Source organism: Caretta caretta, chromosome 1 (assembly GCF_965140235.1).
Source record: "Caretta caretta isolate rCarCar2 chromosome 1, rCarCar1.hap1, whole genome shotgun sequence".
Lineage (NCBI taxonomy): Eukaryota > Metazoa > Chordata > Testudines > Cheloniidae > Caretta > Caretta caretta.
In genome coordinates, this window is record NC_134206.1 from 44,983,450 (window position 1) to 45,003,658 (window position 20,209).

The window sequence follows — 20,209 nt, forward strand, 5'->3', positions numbered from 1 at the left end:
TATTTTTGAAAATCTTGGTTTAACACTTTGTGATACAGCGATTCGAAGGTCTGGTTGTAAGTTCAGTTTATTTCGATGCTTGGTTTTAATGGCTGTCATAGCTGAAAAAGATGCCTCACAAAAATATGTAGATCCAAATGGAAGAAGTGCATCGTTGGCTGTGCTTACTAAATCATGATACTCATTTTTCAATCCCATCCACCAATTATGCAAAGGTTTTTGTTGAAATTCGGCTAGTAAATTTCCATCTTCCCTTATGTCAATCAGTTGTTCTTGCAAACTAATCGGAAGGTGTTGCATTTTTATATTTTTAACAAATGGGTTCAAAACCCACTGAAACTCTTCATTTGGAAGATTTTTAAACAGGTTAGAAAATTCTGTTTCAAAGTTTTTTAAGTGTGAAGATATGAGAGTATAGGTGACACACATCATTTTCGGCAACAAAATCACATAACGATGGAAACATTTCTAAACATCCGTTTTCAAAATGCTCTCTCCATAGCACGAGTTTCTTTCGAAAAGTAGTTACTTTCTCACTCATAGTTAAAATGTCACTTTTACCTTGAAGGGACAGATTAAGTGTGTTTATTTTTTCAAAAATATCTGCTAGGTGGCATACTACTGACAGCCACTTGTCATCACAGAAAAGGTCAGCAAATTTGGAACACTTGTCTTTTTGTAAAAGAAAAATGTGCAACTCATTTTTAAGTTTGACAACTCTTTTAAGCACTTCGCCATGAGATAACCAGCGAACCTCTGTGTGGTACAAAAGATTTTCATGGTCACTCCCCATCTCATTACAAAGTATTGTAAAGATTTTACTATTTAAAGGTCTTGTTTTTATAAAATTAACCACATCGATGACATCCTGTAGCACTTTGTGCACTTCTGGCTCCAACTTCTTTGCTGCAGTAGCTTGCCTATGAATGATGCAGTGAATGAATTTCACGTGTGGTGCTATCCCTGTAACCTTATCCCGGAATCCTTTTTTATTCCAGTCAAAGCAGCCGTTCCATCAGTGGCTACACTTGCACAGTTTTTCCATAAAACATTGTTTTTATTAAAGAAGTCATTTACTTTTGAGAATATATCTTCTCCGGTACATCTTTCCTTTAGTGGCTCACAAAAAAGTAGTTCTTTATGTATTTCAATATTGAAACAGAATCTAGCAAATATCAGAAGCTGACACATGTTAGAAACATCTGTACTTTCATCCAACTGTATAGCAAACCTCCCACACTGCGTAATTTGTTCTAATACTTGTTTCTTCAAATCTTCAGCAATGGTTTCTATGCGTCTTCCAACAGTATTTGCTGACAAAGGAATGCATTTTAGTGTGTCGCCATATTGTTTTCCGTGTATTATTTCAGCCATTTTTACCGCGGCAGGAAGAAGTGATTCTCAAATAGTATGTGGCTTTTTGTCTTTCGCTATTAAGTAAGAAACCTCAAAAGAGGCTTCTAAACATTTGTCATTAAGTTTAGTGAAAGTTTGTAAAGTACTGGATTGAGTATTGCATGACTTTAAATGTTGCTGAAAAAATTGTAGAGGTTTGTCTTCATGTTCTGGATGCTTTAGTTTTTAAATGTCTTGCTAATCATGATGGGGTCATACTATCATTAGCTAATATCTCAAGGCACAATATACAGTTAGGGCGAGGTTCATCGTTAATGATCGTGGATGTAAATCCATATTTCAAATAGTCTTGATAATTTCAAATTTTTTGGGTCGACTTGTCAGATCTGATTAGATCGTCATTGTTTTTACCTCGTAATGTGGCTGACGAAGAGCTCATACTTGGAGTAGAAAAAGTGTCAGCTCTGCCATTTTCTTGTTGTTCGCTTGTGCTTGCATTATTAGTATTCTCTTCAATCCGCAGTTTCTTTGCAGGAGTCTTTTTAAGCCACTTGTCCATTTTGTGAGGGGTTAGTTTAGTTAAAACTAGATAATATAATCCGGGCACACGTAAACTGCAATACGTCGTAATACGCTGAAAGCGAACGAACGAGTGAGGGCACCACTGTCAATCGCTCTGCGTTGTGGAACTCCCGCTCTTCCCTCAGGATACCTCGCAGGGATGGCTCCAGGCACCAGCGTAGGAAGCACGTGCCTGGGGCGGCACACTGTAAGGGGCGGCATTCTGGCCAATCTTAGGGCGGAGCTCCTCCAACTGCCTTTTTTTTTTTCCTTTTTCCTCCTCTGGCGGTGCTCCTCTGGCCATGCCGTCCTGTTCGTTTCCCGCAGCGCTCCTCTGGCCGCACCGCCCCCAATGGATTGTCGTGTGCGCACCCACTTTGGAGACCACTGATCTAGATGACAAAAGAACATTATAAATTTACTTAACAAGAATGTAACTAGTCAGAAAATCAAGCTTCCTGTTCATTCATTACTGTTTAACAGCGCAAGGAGGGAAGGCTTCTAAACTTGGCGCAACCAAGTAAATCAATTTTCCAGAGGCCTTATAAAGTGAAAGGCAAGAGTCTTTGAAAAATGTTAGAGGTCACTTTTTGCTAAATGAGCAGAAAAATTGATTGCAAATCTCATTTGGTGTACTCTTTGAGTGAAGAGCCTTGTGTATACTGCCTTGATTATTATTAAATATCTTCCTAAAGTGAAACCTGTGACCTGCACTTCTGTATGTACTTACTGTAGTACTGGCAGAAGTAAGAACTAGAGAAGAAATGATTCAGTCAACAATATTTTCTCCTGACAATTTGTGCGTCCACATAATCTTTTTATATGGTTAAGAAACACGCTGCTGCAAAGGAACCTTGTTTTGCCTTTTCACTTTCTTGTATCAGCAGACAACTTAGAAATTATAGTGTATGTCTCAGAAATGACCTTGATAGAGACTTGAGGCCTCTGTCATCTTGCAGGCAGGCACTCAAACTATGCTTCTGTGGTGTTTTTCTTTAAGAATAAAGTAATTTGCTTTAAAGCATTTTACCTTTTACCACTATACAGTGAAACCTGTCTGAAGTAACTGTGCAAAGGATAACTGAGCATTTGTTTTCTATTAATGGCTGATCTTTAAAAGGACAACAAAATTGTACAGAAATTTTGGTTATTACATCAGTGATATCTTAGAAGGTGACCTGCAATGAAACAAAATTTGGCTTGAATTTTTTTGCTACTTTCTGATAAAAAGCCAGAAGTGTGTTCTATTTTACATTTGCTTTTTAAACTCTACATATTTTTTTTTTCTCCATTAGAGAATCAGGTCCTGTCTAGGCTGGAAGATTCTTCAGTAACTGGAGAATAAGTGACATGGGGACATCACTGAGAGTGAAAGTTGAATTTTTAAGTCACTGTTTAAAATAATCTTGTTTTTTTGTTTCTACCTGTTTACAATCAATGACTAGCATTTTGGATAAAGGAAGCCTTTACTAAAGGTTCCATCTCTTTGCCCTTCAGTTAAGGTGCTATGAGCTCACAAATGTCTTTGACCTTCTGAAGAGCTTCCAAAAAAACCAGAACAGACCAGCTTTACATTCCTAATATTTCTAAGATAAAAAGTTTAAAAGCCTTCTAGAACTTCTTTATTAATCATAAAAGGCACAACCCCCATTTAAAAAATCTTTTGCAGTTCATCTTTAAGAAGGGAAAGTATTGCCTATTGAAGGTGCCCCTTAGTGCAGGTTCACTATATTTTGCATATGGAACATGGCACAAATTAGATACAGACTGAATAGTTTCTGTACTAATAAAGTGATTATAGAAGTGTCAGAGCCTTGTTGATTAAACATGGTTTCCTAGATGTTATCACATTTCTCCCCTAATGTACAAAGAAAACATCAGAAGAACTCTTCATATGCATATTTTTAAAGGGAATGCATAAGAAAGATAAGAGGGGTAAAATCGGGGAAGTGTTGGATTTTTCATGTCATTATTTGCAACAGCAAACTCATTTCCAGAGTATGTCATTATAAATGGTGATGCCTATTGCTAAGTCCTTGTGTAAGAGAAGTATAATTAAATGGTTGGAAGGTTGCAGGAGTTTGCTTGCATCTCCCTTGGAAGAAATTGGAGCTTCCCTTGAAAGTTGTTCTCATTGTTTGCCTAGCAGGAATATATGCAGATTGTGTGAATAGTTACTTAGTAAGAGGTTTTCATTTGAAAGTGTATAGATGTTAGTCTTAAATCAATTGCATTTAATTGCCTGATTCTTTAATGGGATCTCATTATCTATTTTTACAATAGTAAAAACAAATAAACTAAAAACTACTCTATCTATTTGAACTATATTGAATAATTTTATACTTAAAAAATTATGTGTAAACCATTCAAATATGTATAGTAGTAGGCTTGTATTGCAGCCATCTCTATTGCTGTTGTGACGATACCATGGATAATTTTGGGGGAAATATTAGATTGTTTCTGAAGGGTAATACGGTAAATCTTCAGTATTAAGTTAGGAGAAATTTGGTTTGGAAAAGTACCAGTATCTGGTTGTCAGTGTGATTTAAAAAAAACAACAAAAAATCTTGGTCTAGCATTCTCAGAAATTGAGGTATCTGCAGAATGATAGTTTAATGCCAATACTTGTTTTTTTTCCCAGCTGAAATCCTTTTTTCTGAGGATACTAAATATGGCAGAAAGCATGTGATTTTTAAAATGTCCTGCTCAAAAATTGAGGTTTTGGACGGTGAAAAGTGACTTTCACAAAGTGTACTTTTTTGCTGAAATATTTGGGGCAAGTGTTATGCTAGAACATTTTGTTCTTTTTCTAGCCGCAGTAGTTGATACAATTTTAATCTTGCTAACCGAAAGCCTAGTTTAAGCAAGAATAGTTCCTCATTCTGTTCAGAGTCACTGTACTTTCTAGGGAAAAATGTAAAATAATCAGTTTGACTTTTTCCTGTTTGTGTCTGAGAAATGTAGTACTTTGAAGTGCAGAATCGATATCCCTAGAGAGTGATTGATGCCTTCCATATAAGAGGGCACATTGTCAGGTCAAATTTGGGTTTTGTAAAAAGTAAACCTTCAAGAAACCTACAACAAATAGAAATACTTTGAACACCTGTAATTCCAAATGAAAGGTTGTTTAAAGTAAAACAACCCTAAAATTGTTTAAATAATTTAAGGTGTTTAAAACAAAGATTTTAAAAAAGGAAAGTTTTAAAATTACTTTTAATCTTAGTTACCTTAGCAACAAAACAAGGCAGTGTAGGATGCCTTGCCTGTGTTTTCCTCAAATCTGATCTGACGGGACCACCTTGAGGGAGTGAACTGATGATAATCTCCATGTCCATTCAGTCCATGGTCTCTTTGCTCAAAGCACAAGGATGCCAGCTACTGGGTTGTTGTTTTTTTTAATTTATGTTTGACCACCTGCCCACTGGGAGTTACTGGAATGAGATCATTATGTTTAAGTCACTGAACTGTTGTCAGGTAACTTCTTAACTGGGCTGGATTAGAATTAGTGACATACAGCTTGTGATAACCAGTTTTAATTGAAAGAGCAGAAATGTATTTGAAAAATTATTCACTTTTATTTTAGCTGAGCTGTTCTAGAGTTTTATTCTCTAGGTCAAGGGTCTCAAACACGTGGGCCGCATGCGGCCAGCGGGGTTATTTTCTGTGGTCCGCCAGCTCTGCGGTTATTTTCTGCGGCCTGCCATTTACCTAGAGTGGTTCTGGCCCGGTGTGCACTGGGGAGGGGGCAGGCTCCCTCCCTGCCCTGCCCCCGCGCCGCTCCGGGAAGTGGCCTGGACCTGGGGGAGGCGGGCCACAGGGGTCTGTGTGTTGCCCTGGCTGCTGCTCCAGGTACCTCCCCTGAAGCTCCCATTGGCCGCGGTTCCCCGTTCCTGGCCACGGTTCCCCATTCCTGGCCAATGGGAGCTTCGGGAGAGGTACCTGGAGGAGTGGCCAGGGCAACACACAGACCCCTGTGCCCCCAGACCCCGGCCGCTTCCTGGAGCGGCGCGGGGGCAAGGCAGGCAGGCAGGGCACCTGCCCTGCCCCCGGTGTGCACCGGGCCAGACCTGCCCCCCCGAACCTCCTGCCCTGAGCCCCCTGCTGCACCCCACACCCCTTCTGCACCCCATGCCCCTGCCGCACCCCAATCCCCTTCCCTGAGCCCCTGCCACACCCCGCACAACTCCTGCACCCCAACACCCTGCCCTGAGCCCCCTCCTGCACCCCATCCCCCTGCCCTGAGCCCCCTGCCGCACCCTGCACCCCTCCTACACCCCCTGGGGGCAGGGAGGGGGCGGAGTTGGGGTGGAGATTTCAGGGAAGGGGTGGGAAGAGGTGGGGTAGGAGTGGGGCCTCACGGTGGGGGCGGGGCCGGGGAAGCAGGTGAGTGATCAGCGGTGTGGCCCTCGGGCCAATGTACTAGTCCTCATGTGGCCCTTGTGGTCATTTTAGTTTGAGACCCCTGCTCTAGGTCCCCTTCACACATACTATCTCCCAAAATTGTTAAATGAACTTTAAATTCATTTTCATTCTTCAAAAAGAGTAAAATACCAAGCTCAGACTTTTTAAAAATATATCAAATTTAGTTTATTTTGGTAAATGGACTACTCTGATTTCAAACAGGGGAAAGGGAAACAAAAAGAGACCCTAAACGTTCACTTTAGCTGAAGCTTTCATTTAAAATAAACAAAGTTTGTTAATTTAAAAAATGAATGAAGCAGTTTTAGGTACTGTACCAGCCCGTGACTCTCTGCCAATTTGCAGAGTTTACAACCACATTTTCCTATTCCTTAATGTTGTTCTGTCCCTTGTTGCTGTATGAAAGATTTGTATGTAGGCTGCCCATATAGCTGTGACTGGATGGAGCCACAGGTTCTCCTAGGGCAGCAAGTCTGAATAGTTCCCTGGGGAAAGCAAATGCTTTGCCTCTCTTGTTCATAGCTTCTACATTGTTCCTTCACCTGTCTAGCCATTGCTTGATGTGAGGGATTTTGTATTGAGCATCTTTTTTCTTCCTCATTACACAAAGTAAGACTATTTCCCCATGTTGTCCCCCCCACTTTCCCCCCCCCCCCCCCGCTGTTCCTCAGACATTCTTGTCAACTGCTGGAAATGGCCCACCTTGATTATCACTACAAAAGGTTTTTTCCCCCCCCGCTCTCCTGCTAGTAATAGCTCACCTTACCTGATCACTCCCCTTAGTGTGTATGATAACACCCATTGTTTCATGTTCTCTGTGTATATAAATCTCCCCACTGTATTTTCCACTGAATGCATCCGATGAAGTGAGCTGTAGCTCACGAAAGCTTACGCTCAAATATATTTGTTAGTCTCTAAAGTGTGCCACAAGTACTCCTTTTCTTTTTGCAGATACAGACTAACATGACTGCTACTCTGAAACCTTTTTTCTTCCTGTATCATACAATAAAACTTACTTTTTCTGTATTGTATTAAAGCTTTGACTACTTTGGTTACATTTGTTAAGCATTTTCACATCTTGGGTACTTATTTGCTAATAATCCAGTGAGTTGTGGATAGACGATACAGGATTTAGTAGACAGAAGGGACATTTGACTGTATATCTCAAAGGGGAAGGTGATTTGTGAAACTCAGGGTCAACATTGGGACACAGGAGGACAAGCAGCCATAAGTTCCTCACTGACAGGCACACTGAGCACAGATGGGGACTGGTCAGAGGTATGACTTCTAGGTATGATAAAGTGCATATATCTTGCAGCACAGCTAAACTTTTGACCGAGCCAGAAGAGGTATGTATATTTTAAATAAAAAAGGCAGTGGGAAGGCAAGGGCAAGTAAAAGCATAGTTGTGGCAAGGAACAAGAACTGTTGAGCTAAACTTTCAGAAAAATTGAAATTCAGCTCCAGTGAAGCAAAAATGTAAGCAACTAAATCATAAGTAAATAGTCAAATACACGAAAAAATAAAAATCTTTAAGCATATTGGAGGCAAGTAGCCTGTCTGGGAACTGCTGGATCTACTGGACAACTAGTGAGTAAAGAGAGAAATTTAATGAGGGTAAGCAGAGCAGAAAAGAACATCTTTCATCCATCTTCACCCCTGATGATGTTGGTAGGATACATATTCTTTTGAGTAATAAAATTACCAAGTATCAAATCAGGGTGCTGGAGCAAAGTGATACAGTGAAGCAAGAAATCTTCAACAAAATTGAAGGAATAAGAATGAAGTGGCTAAGATGCATGTCATTAAAATAATCTTCTATACTAGAAAACTAGACTTCAGCACATATACTCTTAAAGAGCTAGTGGGATGATCCTGGATATTAAACTAGCGTGCTTCAATTCAGTGCCAGGTAAACTGGTTGAAATAATTATTTATGAAATACTTAAATGAGCATGGGATGAGGACAAATAAGCAAGGCTTCCATAAAGGAAACTTTAAAGATAGTCTCAGTTCCACATTCTCACTTCTGGCCTCTGAACAGAAGTAAGAGACCATAAGAACTGGAGCTGCATCAGTTAGAACAATTGACAGCTGCAGCCGTGGCCAGCTGTGGTTAGGAAATAAATGTCTGGAAAATTCCTAAGCCTCTACGCTATCTGTGGTGGAGCATGGTCAGTAAAACTTAGCCCTAGAGAATGCCTTCAGATTCCTCAGTGGATAAAAGTCTTAAGAGGTAGCATAGTTTCCTACAGAACTGTCATTGGAGTTGAGATCCAGGAGTGAGAATCCTACGTGAAGATAATGAGTGTGCTCAATTTTGCTTTGAATCTTCTAGAACTGTTTCAACAAAATAATGGACTTGGTAGATTTTTTTTTTTTTTTTTTAAATTTGGCCTTGACAAGGCTCTTAAGAAAGCTTAAAAAGTCACTGGGTAAGAAGTAAAGTGGAGCAAAAACCAGCTAAGAGACAGGAAACAGAGTTGGAGTAAATGGTCAGTTTTCATCCTTTCAAAGGATTAATGGTGGGGTGCGCAAGAGATTTGTATCAGAGCTGCTGTTCGTGATCTGGAGAAAGCAGTGAATAATGGGACAGCAAAATGTGCAGGTTACATAATTATTTAGGGATTTTGGGTCTGTGGTTGCTTTATCTTACAGTAGTGCAGTTTGATCATTCACACCACCACAAGTGGTGTAGAGTCACCTTTTGTGCCGCTTCCTCTCTTGCCCCTCCAGGTTGACTCTTTTAGGATGAACAGCATAGAACCTAGCCTCTGCGGAATCACTGTGAACAGGTCATGTGTCCTCTACTCAGTGCATAAGTGGTGGTCCAAAAAGCAAACAAAAGTTAAAACCTATAAAGATCAATGTAGGAACTACTGAAAATATTATAGAGCCATTATAAAATTGGATGAAATACTTTCACCATGAACATTATTCAGTTCTTATCACCCAATCTGGGGGAAATATTTTTATGTCTCACAAGTTAAATGACCCAGAGATAAGCCGTGAAGATGACAAGTGGAGGCATAGAACGAAGTCCATATGATCGAAGAATGAAAAAAAATTAGGATAGTTTTAAAAGGCAGGGGGCATGTGGGCACGGAAGGAGAAAGATATGAGCAGTACATAAAATGAATGATAAATTGGGCACTCCTATTTTCCCGTGTTTGTAATACAAGAGTAGTTGATGAAACTGAATGACAATAAATTTAAAGTTGGTAAAAGAAAATGTTAGTGTGCAGACTCTTGTGTGGAAATTGCTGTCACAAAAACCAGTAAGTCCAGAAACCTGGCATTCAAAACTAATTAGTCATTTGAATGGATAATAAATAGCCACAGTTTCATTAAGTAAAATAATAAATATAGAAGGGATAATAAGCCCTTCTGCTTCAGGGCATAAACCAAGTCAACCACCAACTGTCCAGAGTTAGGAAGAAACTTCCCTTTTATGCAGGCTATTCCATTTGAGTTTCTTCCACCTGCATCTGAAGCCTCTGGTACTGGCCACTGTCAGAGACCAGGTACTCAATTACATGGACAGTTGGTCTGATTCAATATGGCAATTGCTATATTTTTATATGATTTATAGACATTAAAGAGGGTAGTTCTCTTGGATGCAGTCTGCATCAAGGCAGATGTTCTTGAGTCCTATTGGTGGAAAAGGGTACAATGATTGGGTTTTGGACCCTTGAAACCTTGCCAAAAGGTCTATAAATGATCTTCAAACAGTGTCTAGGCTACCAGGACTACCTCCTTATTTTCTGTATAGAGTTATAGTTTAATTATGCAGTGTCTACTAAAACTACAGACACTCTTTCCCTCTTTAACATTCTGTCCTCATTCTAGCATGTTCACAGTAGTCAGGATTAGCTTCCTCTGAACCAAGGTCTAGAAAAATCGGGAAGATCACCTATAGCAAAATGTGCAGAAAATATTTTTGAGCAAGACTAGAAACCCAAATTGTTGCATTTAAAATCTTGTATCTTTTTAGATGCTGTATTTGTCTAGATATATAGTCACTGCTATGAAAAACTCCAAGCTGTTGTATGTTTCAAGATTCACTCCCAAATGTTTATCAACTATTGAATTTAAATCACTTTTCCAATGTAATAAATTTAATTTTCATCATATTTTTTAAACTTTTGAAGATCTTCATTCCTGTACTTTTAAATTTGAAATGTGTTAACTAGATCTAGAAATTTTGCCACTGTTCATTTCATACTACTCCAACTTTTTTGTTTTAATGTTAATTTATTAACCATATAATTTCTGACACTATTGTATGGGATCAAAATGGGTAACTTTAAATTGTTGGATGCCAGGTAATTTTATTTTTAAATAAATATTTAGAAATGGTAGGCCAGCTCTTGTTAATTGTTTCTCTTATTGCCAACTCAGGAGTGCGGCACCCATTGTTTAATCACAGGGGCAAAATAATTTAAGGGCAAGTGAAGCCTGTCTAGTTATTAATAACTTAAACAGTTTATAATTAGGCAAAGTAAGCAATCTTATCTAAATCCTATGAAATCAAGGAAAATATTTAAACTAGTTAATTAGAAGAAGCCATTTAAGGAGCTATCTTAAATTTGAATATTAAGAATCTTAAATCCAGTTAAGTTCCAAATAAGTGACTCTGTTTGCCAATGGTTAGCCCATCTCCTCTCCAGGAGTATATGGTTTAACCATCTTGTGATTAACCGGAAAAATTGTTAGTAATTTTATGTTACAACAGCATTTTCATATCCCAATAAAATCATTACAAGAGTTTTATATCCTGGCATTATCTTAGTTAATGTCCTCTTGCCAATCCATGTTGAACTTTTTGGTGTGGATTTTCTTGACTCAAGAAGAAATGAACTCTTCTCTGTTTTTCTTATCTATGACAGCTTTCTTGTAAAGATGGAGAGGATGAGTTGTGGAGTGATTGCTGTCTAAACAGAGTAGGTGTGGGAGTGGAGGGGCATATCTTCTCCTTCCTATTTTCATGAAATTCTAGGAAAAAAAACAGCTCTTTCAGACTTATTTAGATTCAAGTGGGTTGCTCTTTCATTGGCTCCATGCCTTCGTGGGTAGTCCTTCGGAGCCTCTTCGTCTTCTGAATATGTAGTTTATTAATGAATATGTAATGTTGATTTAATTGCCTTTGCTCTTGTGGCAGGAAAGCAAGAGTTAAAACTAGTTTTGAAAGTTTTTATTCAGTACATTCTCTGAGACATTTGTTCCATTTTATTACAGTTTGACAGGAAATGAAATTCTGTTTACAAAAAGTCCAAACACTCCTGTTCTTTTATATTAAAACTTTCAAAACACTCTTTTAAAATTAAATAACTTTTAGGAAGTCTTTAGCTGAAGTTTCATTCGTCACCCAATGAAATTAATAGACACCAGGTTTATAAATAAGACAAAGTACTTCTTCACATAACAGACAGCCGACTTGTGGAACTCATTGCCAGGGGATGCTGTAAAGGCCAAAAGTAAAACTGGGTTCAAAAAAGAATTAGATGAATTTCTGGAGGATAGGTCCCTCAAAGGTCATAGATAAGAAAAACAGAGAAGAGTTCATTTCTTCTTGAGTCAAGAAAATCCGCTCCAAAATCCACCTCAATGAATATTAGCTGAGATGGTCAGGGATGCAATCCCATGTGCTGGGTGTCCCTAAACCTCTGACTACTATAAGCTGGGACTGGATGACATGGGATGGAGCACTCGAAAAATTGCCTTATTCTTCCCTGTGATGTGGGAGGGTCCCAAAACTCGGGCTGTAGCTGGAGCTTGAATGTCTACATCGCAATTAAACAGCCCCTTAGCCTGAGCCCCAGGCACGGGCCAGCTGTGGGTGTCTAATTGCAGTATAGACATACCCTCTGAAGCATCTGGCACTGCCCATTGTCAGAAGACCCAGTGTGGCCATTCTTATGTAAGCTGTTGATTCTTCATGCAGTTTTTAGAAATATGATTTTTCTTGTCTTCCTTACATGGGTGAGGGTTTGCTTTTGCCTTGCCAATAACTAATTAATGCTCCATTAATATAAATGATTCTATATTTAAATGGCTTCTTACAATAGTTTAGCAAAGTTGTTACGTTCCACATAGGTACATTAAAGCATTTTACCACGTACATAGCAATGATATTAGGAGCTTTGCGTTTAGCTAACATATTTACAAGTCTCCATTTCACAAAGTTTATTGCCACTTCAGCATTTAAGACATAAACAGAAGTTTAAAACATTTCCAAGTACACATTTTCCTCTACAGTTTTTAAGAACGAAAGCAGTTTTTCTTGCAAGAGGGTGGGAATTGGTAGAGCCCTTTACCTAGATTTATTGCTCTGATAACACACCCTACATTCCTTTCACAGACTGACCTTTTCCTAAAACATGAATGTTTTACATGGTTTGTCATGTTGATGTTTGCTTGCCTTGGGAAATGGAAGCAAAACCTTCTGGAATTTCTTTGATTAGCTTTCACATTTTGTAACATACCTAGTTACATATGTATTATTTCCAAACATCCTGGCTATAACATACTTGTAGCTACATCTTAATGTTCAGCAAAGGTGAAAAACAAGTTTGCAACAACCTGCTAAATTACAATAATTTTATTAATCATTTTTGCATAAATGTTGAGGTCTCCCCTACTATTATATGATAGTCTTTTCCATGAAACTGATAATATAAAGATATATTTATGCTTATTGAAATCAACTCCTTGCCTCCTTATATATATTTAATGTAGAAAGGCAATTTTTCTAAGTTTGGTCTTGCTTTCATTTTTGGGGGGGGGGCCTGAAATGTTTAATTACCTAGTATATTCATGTTTTGACCTATTTTCAACTGTAGTCCAGCCCAGATCAAAGTGACAGAAAGCCCTGGTTTTAATACTTTATATTGCCCCAAGTTGTCAGTAATTGAGTGACTGTATTGCAAAGAAGCTATTGGACTGTGTTCAGAGCATAAAAATATAACAATGAATCCAAAAGCTTCCGTCTGGCTGAAGCAGAGATGCAGAAAGCTGTCCTGAATGATAGAGATGTGAGATGTGGCAGAGATTCCTGCACCTCCTTTCTCTCCTGAAATCAAAATACTTTGAAAACATTAACAAACTTAGCTTGTTACATACTTGGATAATGACTTAGTATTTTGTTTTTGATAGGCTTTAAAGATTGTTTTTACAATCCTTGTTTTAAATGGGACCCCCGCAGTGCCCAAGCCGCTAGCCCCCATGGGCAGCGGGAGCATTCCCTCTCTCCCCCCAACAGCAGGGCTTGAGCTCTCATCCCCCCCTGTGGGGCTCAGGCTTCAGTTGCCCCATTTTCCCCCATCATTTTTAGTAAAAGTCACAGACAGGTTACGGGCTTCTGTGAATTTTTGCTTATTGCCCACAACCATCTGTGACTTTTACTAAAAATAATTATGACAAAATGTTAACATTACTCAAAATGTTAACATTATGAGAAAAATCTTCCCAGTAATCAGTGGTGAGTAAATGTTTCAAATCATGGTATAAGGGGGTAAAAGCTTTCTTTATAACTAATCTTTTAACCATAACCATGATGTCTAAAAATATTATTTGATTTAATTTATAAATAACTTCATGCACAAGCAGGTAAACAATTTTTTAAAAATTTCTGAATTTAGCACCATCTCCCTAGTAAAATTACATTTCTCAATTTAAAAAATGTCCTATCGGAGAAAATAAATTCTTTAGCTCCCCCCCCCCCCCCCCCCGGTCATCAGATAAATGTAATATTTAGCATTTCCATTACATTTTGGACCTCTTATATTTTAGTATTAGAGAGACAAGTTGAGTGAGGTATATCTTTTATTGGACCACTTCTGTTGGTGTGAGAGACAAAACTTACATCACTCAGGGTGGTGGGTTTTTTATAACACCTCTGAGCAACAAAAAATTTGCCCACATAGGCCATGTCTACACTAGCACTTAACTCAAAATGTCACTGCTAACTACAAGATTTGAACAGATTGTTTAGCATAAGTAATTAACACACATTTCAATGGACCTTTCACGGTAAGGTGGCCCATTAATACCCCTCCAGTCATAGGGAGGAAAGGAAGGGGGTTGGGAAGCAGCTCGGGGGGTGGTTTTAAAGGGTTACAGATTGTTGTAATAAGCCATAAATCCAGTGTATCTATTCAGTCCTTGATTTTTAGTGTCTAGCAAAGTTATGAATTTAAGCTCCCAGGCTAGTTTTTTGAAAGTGTTGTGCAGGTTTCTTTTGAGGATGAGGACTGAGAGGCCAGATATGGTGTGATAGCTTTGTGAAAAGTGTTCACCTGCAGATGATATAGTGTTTATCATGGCTTCAACAACACTGCATGCAATATTTTAATATTGTCTCTCTAAGAACCTTCTTTCAGACCTGTAGGTAATCCATGGTGATGAGCATGGTATAAATGCCTAGATAAAGCATGGAGAACTGCACCAAAAAGGAAGCAGATATTTTTCCATAGAAGATTAAGCTCCCATTGCCTCATTGATACACACATTCTGTTGTATCCGTCCATTAATATTTTAGAATTTCTTGTTTACCTCTAAAGTGTAATGTTTATTATTTTTGCATTTTAACACAATTGCACTTCCATAGCCCCTTCCTTTATGGTTTTCGAAACACTATCAATTTGATAAATTTTGCATCACAAAATACTCTTTTGTGAGGAACTATTATCTCTGTTTTATGTGGATGCACCTAGTAATATGACTTGCTCAAAGGTTAGGCAAGAAGTCTGAGAAGGAATATGTAGATATTTAATCATGTGTCTTATACATAAAACCATCCTTCCATTGGAATGAATTAATCCTGTAGGACTGAGTTTTGTTTAATTTTTTTAATATCTTCTTTCTCTGTGCATCTGTTTGTTTATTGCTCTTAAGTCTTTGAAGTACTTAGTTGTGCATTATTCTACCAAATGAGAACAAGTAGAACTGTACATGTAAATCTTAACACCTTTGCACAGTTGCATTTAAGTAAATCAGGCTTAAGCAAATTGTTCCCTTCAGGGGATAAGTGAAACACGTTTTTACTGGAAACAATATAAAGTATGTATCTACTGCCTAGTGTTTTTTTTTTAAATGTGTCAGTTAAGTAGGTTTTTTTTTTAGCACACAGTATATGCAATACTAATGAAACACAGTTTTACTTCATTTATGTACTCTTACCATATGCAGTTAAGTTCTTTCAGTACCATTAAATGAAGACCGAGGTTTAAGGAACATAATGCTTAAGCTTGAGATCTGTCTGGACCTCTCCAGTAGGTGTCCATTGTTTTTTTTGTGAAGAAATGCATTCATTTCAAAAAGACTTGCAATTGCTCAGAAAAACAAATATGAAAGACTTCTTCTCTCCAGTAGGCAGATTTAGTTGATGCAAAAAAACATATAAATAGACTTCCTCATTATCGTTTATAATTGCTGGACTTCTCTTAGTCAACTGATTCAAATGACTTTTCTGGACATGTTTAGTAAGAACAATAATACCACTCTTGAGTACATCCTTTTATTGACATACACTCTCCCACAAGAATTAAATATTGATGAGTAATTCGGGAAATTCTTTGAAACCAACTAAAGATTACCAGGCCACACATCAGTGATTTATAAATAGGAAATTTCAGAGTGAACATTCTTATTCTTTAATGTACTTTAAACTATTATACCTTTTAAAAATGATAGGACAGTTATGCATGTAGACACTACAGCAGGGGTGGGCAAACTTTTTGGCCTGAGGGCCACATCGGTGTTGCAAAACTGTATGGAGGGCTGGGTAGGGAAGGCTGTGCCTCCCCAAACAGCCTAGCCTCCGCTCCCTCCCACTTCCTGCCCCCTGACTGCCTGCCTCAGAACCCCCAACCCATCCAAACCCCCCTCCCCCCTGCTCCCTGTCCCCTGACCTTCCACACCCCGGGACCCCACTCCCTAGCCAACCGCCCCTGTTCCCTGTCCCCTGACGGCCCCCTAGGACCCCTTGCCCCTTATCCAACCCCCCGGCCCCCTTACCATGCTGCTCAGAGCAGCATGTCTGGCAGCCATGCTGCCCGGCCGGAGCCAGACACACTGCCGTGGTGTGCTGCAGGAGCGCACAGCCCTGCTGCCCAGAGCGCTGCCCACACAGCGGCGTGGCTCCAGGGGAGTGGGGACAGCGAGGGAGGGGCCAGGGCCTAGCCTCCCTGGCCGGGAGCTCAGGAGCTGTGTAGAACGGTCCCACAGGCCATAGTTTGCCCACCTCTGCACTACAGCCTGTTGGAGGCCAGCTGACTTAAATATATATATAATATGTATGTTCACTGAAGAGCCTTTGGGTCTAAAAACCCATCTGTGTATTATGGGCCACATCAGTCTCTCTATATGTTATGGTCTTCTCCTACTGTGACTTACTGAATCCTGTATCTTGTGAGGTTGGGAGAATACTTTTTGGGATACTAAATCTTTTGTGTTTGACTTTAAACCTTTCTGTATGTAACCCTTCTGTCAGGTGGAGTCGAGAGCGACAAGGGCCAGGTTCAGTATCTAGGGGTTCCTCTTAACAATACAAAACAGAACCAACTCAAGCCCCCACCAAGTAATCTGGGAAAATTAACCAGCATCGCTAGGCTCCTCTAAGAGCCAGTATTTCAGCTCTTGAAATCACTGAGTCTGTGTATAACAAAAGAGAACTTATAATAAAACGGAAAGGGAGCCAAGAATTAGTTTGAGAAAACACAACCACATTCAAAAGCATGTGACCATAAGCAAAACCTGACCCCACAGTGCATTGGGCAGTGTCCTTTGCCTCAGTTTCCCACTTGTTGTGGGAAAGTCCAATGAATGAATGTCCATTTAACACATCACTCCCCTTGTCCCCCATTCACTGCACCCAACTCACAGTTGGCTCTCCTTGATTAGCGAAGACCCAGAGTTCAGAAGTGTATTCATGGGGGTTCACCTCCCACCCCAGAAAGGTGGGGCACATGTTGAGCAATGACGCTGTGGTTGCTTTGCACCTCTGCAACTGGCTGTTTCGTGCTGCCTCCGCTGCTCCTCTCTATTGCTGCTGGTCGCTTGCTGCCATTGCTTTACTCTGCTGCTGTTGGAGCTCACGGCGGCTTCTGCACTGGCATGTTCTGAGGTTCCACTGCTTAACCCTAGGTCTTTAATGATTTCACTGGGTATCAGGGAACCTCATTGCCAATACAGCCTCTGCATTGTCTTTCCTTTCACCCCTGTCCCTACAGCAGGTCTAAGGTGTAGCCCTTAGGCCTGCTTATCAGTGCTTCTGCTCTGGTAATCACCTGGACAGAAACAATGACTCTCAATTGAGTTTAATTACCTTTGTCTTTAAACACTGGAGAGGGAAAGGTCAAATGGTGTCTGACTCTTTTTAGGCAGAGTCCACATCAGCAGGTAGAAACACCTGTCCACACTCCCTCGCTCTTTTGCTGGGATTTGGTATCCCTCCCTGCTTTGTGAGTAAGGTTCAGTTTAGGGTGATTTCCTCAATCAAGGCAGGGTAAGTGCAGTTCTGCTGCCCTTTACTCATACATTAAAGATAACAATATTTCATTACCTTTGCATTCAATATTAAAGTGATTTGTAACCCAACACCAGCCAAACGTGAGCATTTTGGCAAAGCAGCTCCATTCTGTTGCGTGCCTAGGCAGAGTAGGCCTGTCTAGGCAAACACAGTCCGTCCCTGAAGTCTTTTCCCTCAGCTCATCACCAGATGTCAGAGGACAGTTCATTCAGACCCTGCTTCCATGTATATACTCAGACAAAAAGGCTGAAAGTATATAACAGTAATTGAGAGTGACAACATCCCGGGGATGTTGTAACTATCCCAAAAACAAGCATTATAAACCCAGGAAAATTCAGAGTTAAAGTTACTGTTAAATCCAAACACATTAAGATATAGAAATCAGAATAGGTAAAATATTTTTAAATAAAATAAAGTGGATTGTTTTTAAATTAAATACAATTTTCTTTTTCAAAATAAACCAATTTAAAATTATGACAACCATTGTTAAGGCCTAAACTAAGTATAGTCCATAAATCATTTAAATCAAATAAAAAAATCAAGCAATACATGTTTGTTTATGGACCTTTAAAGATGGCTAAACCGCTGTAGTAGTGGATATCACTGGCTAAATTCCTGGAACTGGAGTTTGTTGAAGTGCTTAACCAGCTTTTGACAGCAGTAGCCTCTTCTGCAGAGACAAAGAATATTTTCTTCATTTCATTTTAACTAGTTCAGTTCAATGACTAGTTCATTCAAAGTTGAAAAATTGACTGGGAGTTGAAAAAGCAGGAAAGCTTGTTTTTCCTTTTACCGGTTTCTGAATAAAAATGAGATCATCTACTTTTAAAGTCTTGAAGGATGCTGTGACAATAAACAATCACTTTAATTAACTAATTACAGATAATACTTAATTTGTTTAATTAGTTTTAAATGCAAATAATATTTTGAAAAGAAAATTTTATGTATCAGCACATTTAAGGTGATTTTATTTAATTAATAAATAATTTTGAAAAGTTTTTGTGCATTTTAATCAAATTCCAATTTCCATCCAAATGCAGTTTAACACAAATTGCTAGTAAAAAAAAAATCATAATCTAGTAAATAAGAGATGTCATTAACTATCTTCTAACATAAACGTAAAAATTAGGAATCTGAATAAAAGTATGTTAAGCTATATAATTACTTAACTAAATGTATAAAGATATAATCTTCCTTATGAGCAAAAAACCCCACATTTGATTTAAATCAATCTATCCTCCTGGAAATCCTCAGTTCAGGCACCCAAACATCCTTATATCAGCTATGTAGAGATGTCATGCAATAACCATACAATTGTGATAGTGTATTAATGCTGGTGGGCCCAGATTAGATTAAACTGATTTTTAAAGACATTAGATTTTTTGGGGTGTTTTAATTGTGCATTTCCATACCTAATACATTTGAATATCTTTTTAAGTGTAACTGTAGTTCTGAATTTTCCTGGCTATGTAATGTGTGTTTGTGAAATAATTAAAACATTCATATATTTTCCCTTATGTCCACTAACTTTTCCCTCCTTCACATCCCATTACGCCTATGCATACAAACACCAGTTCATCTCTCCAGTCCTTTACACTTCCATGTGCTTGCATTTACAAACCGATTCTCTTTCCCTTGCCTTCTGTGTTTAGTAGGTCAGGTGCAATGGGGAGTTTATGAAAATAAATATTTAGGATTAATGGTGTTTTTCTGTTCTTCATGACTGAAAGTTTCTCTGTCAGCAGAGGCTCACACGTAAAATCTTCTCCTTCAAAGAAACCACAAAGAATTGCCCTTTTTGAGCATCTATCTGCCACTGTTCTCAATGGGATTGAAGCCCCAGTCTGAAAGATGGCAACTACCTCACATTGTTCTCAATCAGGGGGAAACAAAACTGTCATTGGAGAAGATGTCCCGTGTGTGCCAGGTGGCAGAGATGAGCATTATGAGCAGTTACTGAATGGAGGTAGTGGCCATCTTTACTTAAAGGCAGTTCGTGGTGTGAGTTCCATTGAGAACAATGGAAGATGGTAGTCATTTTGAAAAAGGGTAATTCCTTGTGGGTTTCTCTGAAGGCCTATCTTCACATTCTGCTGAAAGAGAAACTTTCACTTGTGAAGAACTATGGAAAAATTGATCATTAAATTGAAAAATAGACCATAATCTTAAAATTATATTAAAAATTGCCCATTGTACCAAATTTACTGAAGTTTCACCTTTTTGCCAGTTTTTGTGTAAATAACTATACTTTACCTGGGATTATTTGTGGATGGGTGGGGGAAGGGGGAAATGGTCTGATGCATGGTGTTCGATTTCTTAAATGATCCATTCTAAAATCATTAA

At 38.9% G+C, this 20,209-nt stretch overlaps 1 protein-coding gene across 4 annotated transcripts in view; it reads left to right on the forward strand.

The window, feature by feature from the left end:
• The window catches only part of CDK8 (cyclin dependent kinase 8), a 206,385-nt gene that overhangs the window by 133,474 nt on the left and 52,702 nt on the right, over nucleotides 1–20,209 (forward strand). The window lies entirely within an intron of this gene.